The sequence below is a fragment of the Sarcophilus harrisii genome, chromosome 1 (genome assembly GCF_902635505.1).
Source record: "Sarcophilus harrisii chromosome 1, mSarHar1.11, whole genome shotgun sequence".
NCBI classification, from domain to species: Eukaryota; Metazoa; Chordata; class Mammalia; order Dasyuromorphia; family Dasyuridae; genus Sarcophilus; species Sarcophilus harrisii.
In genome coordinates this window covers 223,081,945-223,089,030 of record NC_045426.1, presented here as the reverse complement: position 1 = coordinate 223,089,030, position 7,086 = coordinate 223,081,945, and the positions used below count along the sequence as shown (strand labels likewise).

At 31.4% G+C, this 7,086-nt stretch overlaps 1 pseudogene; it reads left to right on the top strand.

Annotated features, from left to right (window-relative positions):
• Positions 1-5,180: 5,180 nt before the first annotated feature.
• LOC111719310 lies at positions 5,181-6,044 on the top strand (annotated as a pseudogene).
• The last annotated feature ends 1,042 nt before the right edge of the window (positions 6,045-7,086 follow it).

Genomic DNA, 7,086 nt, shown 5'->3' with positions numbered 1-7,086 from the left:
CATACCCTTTGACTCAGCAGTGTTACTACTGGGTTTATATCGCAAAGAGATTTTAAAGAAGGGAAAGGGACCTGTATGTGTAAGAATGTTTGTGGCAGCCCTCTTTATAGTGGCCAGAAACTGGAAACTGAGTGGATGCCCATCAATTGGAGAATGGCTGAATAAATTGTGGTATATGAATATTATGGAATATTATTATTCTGTAAGAAATGACCAGCAGGATGATTTCAGAAAGGCCTGGAGAAACTTACATGAACTGAAGCTGAGTGAAATGAGCAGGACCAGAAGATCATTATATAATTCAACAAGAATACTATATGATGGTCAATTCTGATGGATGTGGCCATCCTTAGCAATGAGATGAACCAAATCAGTTCCTATAGAGCAGTAATGAACTGAACCAGCTACACCCAAGGAAAGAACTCTGGGAGATGACTATGAACCACTACATAGAATTCCCAATCCCTCTATTTTTGTCCGCCTGCATTTTTTATTTTCTTCACAGGCTAATTGTACACTATTTCAAAATCTGACTCTTTTTATACAGCAAAATAACTGTTTGTACATGTATATATATATATATATATATATATATATATATATGTATTATATTTAACTTATACATTAGCATATGTAACATGTATTGGTCAACCTGCCATCTGAGGGAAGGGATGGGGGGAAGGAGAGAAAAAGTTGGGATAAAAGGATTTGCAATTGTCAATGTTGAAAAATGACCTATGCATACATCTTGTAAATAAAAAGCTTAATAATAAAAATGAAAAAAAAAAGAAAATGCTATCCATACCCAGAAAAAGAATTGATTCTGTTTGTATACAGAGTCAATATATATATCTGAAAAAAATGTAATATTTTTTTGGGGGGGTAGAAGGGGAAATCTATATTTTCTTTCATAACATGACATTTATAGAAATGTTTTGCATTACTTCACATATGCCTTTTCAATGTTGAATGGGGTGGGAAAGAAGGGAGAGAATCTGGAACTTGAGTTCTAAAAACAAATGTAAAAGTATTTTACACATAACTGGGGAGAATAAAAATATTAAAATATTAAGATTTTTAAAAGATATGCAAATAAGGAAAACTTATGTCCAGGCATGATAATGGAACCTATATGACATTACACTTTCCATATTAAGTAAAATAAGTCTAAAGTTACTGAGAATTAAAGGAGAATAAGCATCATGTAATGATAAGCCTTGATAGCTCTTGTAACCCAATTTATCAAAAACAAATTAGCAATAGTAGATTCTTTAGTAGGTAAGGAACATGATAAAAAATGGTGGGCATGAAAAATCAACTTTGCAGTTATGTGTAGAAGATCTATTTTTGAGACCAATATTTCATGACATCGTGTTAATTTATAGGATCCCATAAGGAGTCACAAATCATCATTTTAAATGCTGGTCTCTAATTCATCTAGTTTTAACTCTTTTCTATTCCAGGGAGTTAAAAAGGAAGGAACAATTTTTTTCACTTCTGCCTAACAGAAATGCCTTTTTAATCGAATTATCACAATTAAGAGACTATGAAGGACTAGAACGTAGAATGGAAATTCTAAAAAAAAAAAAGAGCAAAAAACAACAACAACAGCAAAAACAAATGACCTGTTTTATTTTTTTTCATTGTAATTTAGTAAAATGGAATCACAATGAAGAAAAATAGTACAAATTTTCCTTTTTAATTTTCCGTTTCTAAAAGAGTGTGTCTATTAAAAGTCAATGGCTTGTGTAATTTATAAATGCAGAAAAAAACTACTTTATAAATTCTGTAAATGATAAAGGGCCTCTTCTATAACTCCTTTGATCCTTCTATTTTTTTTTCTTCCTTTTCAATCTTGGATCTCTTAACAGGACAATAAATGGCTTTGGTCCAAACCACTAGGTCCAAACCAAAAGCTAGTTTACTTCTAGTCCATCTGCTTGAATGAGTAGTTGGGAAATCACAGCGAGGGAGAGTGTGCTTGATAGGGCAAGACTGTCACTGGTTTTCTAATATGGAGGTTTGGCACAATAAAAATCTAGAGCTAAAAAGTTTTAGCGAGGGGTGTGAGGAGGTAGGGAACTTCATAACCATAATGCTACTTTCTGATTTCAAAATTATTTTTAGATCTATTTGTAAAATTTCTTTTGAATTTTTCAATTTATGCCAACTGGGTATAGTATTTCCCAATTGAAATAGATTAATTAAATATATTATTGCGTTTAATTAATTTACAGATTACCATTCCCCTCTAGTCTAGTTTTTTCCTTCATTCCTTTCTCATGTTGTTTCTCTTCCTCATTTCTATCAAAGGACAAACATAATTAGGAAATATGATAATATAAATCCTAGGCTATTATTCCTAGATGGTAAACAATATTTGAATAAAATGGACTAGGAAGTTTATTAATATTTTATTTATGTGTGAGCTATATGCTGTGATAAACTGAAAGAAAAAATTTATAATCATTTAGTCTTAACTGAAGCATGTTCACATAAGCACAGAATAATCAAACCCAAACTCTGTGGCAAATAATAATTTTTCATTTCTTTCTCTTATAAAGAAATATGAATCCTTTCAATTCTGAGTGGTTGTAAGATAAAAATATCAGAGCTTTGATATAGCTAAAGTGCCTAGCTTCTGTTGGTTTCTGAAAGAAATGAAATCTGATTGAAAATATAGGAGCATTGCTAAGTTAAGTTCTTTTGGGAAAATAGAGCATGGATTCTTTTAATGGATTTTAATTGAAATTTAAGGATATCTTTCTCACAAATTTTATGCTTACAGGAGGCATCATAGAACTATTTTCACAAATAACCCCACGTCGATCTTTTCAGTAGCTATATTCAGGCCAGTGCAACTGCTAATCCCTTCATTAAAATGAAGATATTCCTTGGTGGATAATAGGAGATTGGTATGTAGATATGGTTAGTTGGCATTTATTGGCTTCTTCTATACAATGTGTGATCCAATAACCCAGGGTAGGAAGAAATTTTACATGCAGGTCTTTCATTTGACCAACAATTCTAAATATTTAAAAACTTTTCTTGTTTGCTCAAAATTTATCAGATAAATCTTATAAAATACTCAAAAGTTTTCCTCTTATATTTCCTTGTAAATTGTATAATAAAATAGAGTTGTTTCTATTGTTTCAGCTCATAGTTCTTGTTCCAAAGTCTGTAGGCTAACATCTTATTTTCAAATGATGCCTGCTTTGATGTAGGTCAGAAATAAATTCACCATCTTCATTAGGCAAGGTCATATAAGGTAATATCTGCTTACATTCCCTTTATGTCTATAAATTCTCTGATCATCTTTTAATCATCATTATAAAACACCTTGAGGTATTTCCATAGATAGAGTGCTAAATAATTTCAACTTAATAGAGTGAACATAATATCCATTTTATGTAGATAGTCTTTTCATATTAAATTAAATTTAACTACTCCCAACATTCTAGATCTACTCTCTTGCTGGATACATTATATCCTAAATATAATTTAGTTTATCTTATGGATTCATCAGTGTCCTTATATCAAAGGATTTAATTGGTAAGTAGCTTTTAAAATCTCTAGATGTCAAATTATATTTATTGCATCCCAGTGATATTCATATTTCCTTCAATTTGTTCCAATTTACTTTGTGATTAGAGATTTTGTTGCTAATTTCATAGTAACATATAATACAATTAATTCTGTGAGCCACAGAAGAATGCAAAAAAAAAAAAAAACATTTAAAGTCATGATATCTGTGCAAACTTGGAATATACTCAATGGGTAATATCATAGCCATAGTCATGCATATCAGGTTTATTTCCTTCCTTTTTGTGAATTACAGAAACAAAACTACAGCTGACTAAACAATTAGCAGCTAGGGAATATAATACATGATTATGTTAGTAGGTGGTCACCCTTAAGCCTCCGGATAGGTAGTTTTGTTTAGACCGAGAAAGTGAAAAATTACAGATGTTCTCAAAAAGCTATGAATATCACTTGTATTCTCTTAAAACAGTCTCCATCCTACTTCTCATTTTGACTCAGTGCCTGTGTTCCAATCCTTTGGGAAACTTCAAGATTTTGACAGAGATCCTCTTTCAAAAACTGAGACATTTTTTATAGAAAACTATTTTATTAAAAATAATGTATAATAGTGCCTTTCAGTGGAGATAACTTTTTAAAATTTTAGTTATATTTTTCAACTAGCAAACATATATTTTCTTTCTTTCACCTTCTCATCCAGCCCATTGTAAAAGAAAACAGACTAAAATAAAAAGCATACCAAAAAACCTCACAAAAAACACCAAACAAAAAAACTTTTTGTGTCAAAATCCAGTCAACTAAAACAAATTCCTCCCATTGGCAATAATTGAATGTTTTATACAATTTACTTATAAATCCATCTGCACTTATTTTTCCCCTCCCTCTGGGATTGTTTTTTATGGTTTTTCAGTTAACTTTTTACTAACATTTTGTATTCACCTTGTTCTATGAATTTAGAGAATATATTTTTGAAATATCCATCCAATTCATTTAGGTTGTCATGTTTATTGATCCATAATTTGGTATGGCAGTTTCTAGTGATTTTCTTTATTTGTTTTTTGTTTTTGTTTTGCTTTGAAACTTCATATTTTCCAACTTTTTTTTTTATCTTGGCTATTTGGTATTCTGCATTAAAAAGAGACCAAATAGCTCAAAATTTATGCATTTTATTGTTGATGTGTTTGATTTTTTTCCAAATCCCAACTAAAACTTTATATCAGTTCAAAGTTTGTGGTACTTTATTTTCTTTTCAATTTTGTGAATTTTTAAATCAATTTCAGATTTTTTATTGATATTCAGATTGTTGATTTTTGTTTTTAAATGCTATTCCTCTAATTTTCTTTGAAGTTTTATACTTGACTTTTCATCTGTTCTTTCTCTTTTTATTGGTCAAAGTGCTTCATCATTTTAAAAAAATCCCAAGTACTGCTTTGGCTGTATCCCCAAAATTATTAATATTTAGTGTCATTTTTGTTATATTTAATGCAGATTTCTATTGCTTGTAATATTTATTTTTTGAAGCAACAATTCATTGGGATTAAATTATTAAGAACTCAATTGACATTCATTGTTTTCTCTATAGTCCCTTTAATGATTGCAATTTTATCACCTTGGGGCCATTAGATACTGTGGATTAGATGATGGATGAAGAACTGGCACAGTCCAAGAAGATCTTTTTGCTTGTAGAAGAAATTGCTCAATGGGATGTTGCCTACAAGGTCAGCATAGACCTGTGGAAGTATAAAGAGAAGAGAGTAATCAACACAACAAAAGCAAGACTTATTCCAAGATTTTCTATATGTTAGATGGGCTTGAGTATCTGTCTGTTGTCTTCAGAGTATTTCCTGGTTCTTTAGCTGATACAGCAGTCCAGAATTCACAGTTTGTTGTGGCTTATTATGGATATTGTTCTAGGTTTAATGTGATCAGTCCTTGGGGTTCAGAAGATGCAATAAGAGATGAGAATCTAATTATGGTGCTGGAAAATTACTGATTTATAGAGATTCTGTTGAATTTTCAAAGGGAGCTCTGTCAAAAGATTTTCTGATTCCAATAGGAAAAACAAAAATAGAAAAGGAAGGAAACCACATTAAATTGGTTTCCCATTCAAACTATTGGCCATTCATTGTATTGAAGTAGCTGCTTTATCAGGTAAAGAGAAAGTGGAATGTGAGATGATCCATCTGAATATCATTAGACCTAACTACTAAGGCACTGAGATCATTAAGTTCAGTGTGATGATCTATCACAATCTATCATAACTGCTGAAGGAGGCTGGCCCCCGTTTTGGGGTGGGAGCTGAGATCTGCTCTAGAATAATGGAGAATCCTGCATTTAACTTCCTTGATACTTCTGACCTCCACATCATAAGGACTGATGACTTATGTGAAGATTCTAGAAGAAAATTGTTCTCTCAAGTCCAAGATATCATATTCATAGCTTAAAAGGCACTGGATATCAAATTTGTATCCAAAATTGACATCCCTCGGATTTTTTGCATGTAATTAATGCTTCATAGATGAGAACATGTTGTTGGTAAACATGTAATTCTATTGGTATGCAGCTCCAAGGCCTCCAGGTACCATTCTAAATAGGAGAAAAGCAATTTTGGAAAAAAAATGTCCTACATCTTGAGATCTTTGCCCTATTGTGTCTGTTACACTTATTTCTGCTCCAAAAAAAAATATTGAACAGAATATTTTTGTCTCCACAGAGTTGAACAATGCGTCTGGGGCAGAAGGAAAGTGGGATCTAACCTAGTTGTGTTCTATTTTTTGACATTTTAAAATTTATTTTATTAAAAAAACAAAATAAGAAATAAGAAAAACAAAAAAGGAATACAGAACAAAATAAAATAAAACAAAAGAGAACATCGCCATGTGCCCAGCAGAACATCAGGGAAGATTCAAAATATATAACAGTTCAAGAAAAGTTTAAGAAAGTATATATATAAACACATACATATGTGTGTATGATATGTATGTATATGTATATATGTAAATATATATATATATATATTATATATGTAGAAGAAATTGTAGTCATGAGTGTCCATCTTTATTTCCTTGTGAATTGTTCTTTTGATGCCTGCTAGACCACTTTTTTTACTTTATTCTTCCCTCACTTTTGAAGTTTCCTTACCCCCCCAAGCAGGCTATAGTGAAGAAAAGATATATTTATGTATACATATGTAGATATATGTATGCGCACAGATACAAAACCACACACTATCTCACCACATTCACATACACATATTTTTCCAATGCCTGCTGACTCTGCTTGTCTTGCTGTTACTTAACCTCTCCCTATGTATTAATCCCTCTCTTTGCATTATACCTCCCTTGTCTTTTTCTTTTACTTTTTGCTTCCCCATCACCCATCCTTCCTCTCTTATTTCTTTATAGATTTTGAAGGATGCTATACAGTTCAAGTATATACATAGTGTTGCCTATTTAACCCATTATCAATGTGAGTAGGCTTTCACAACTACAAACCTTCCTCCCCCTTCTAATGCCTCTGTGTCTATTCTTACTCTGCATGATTATT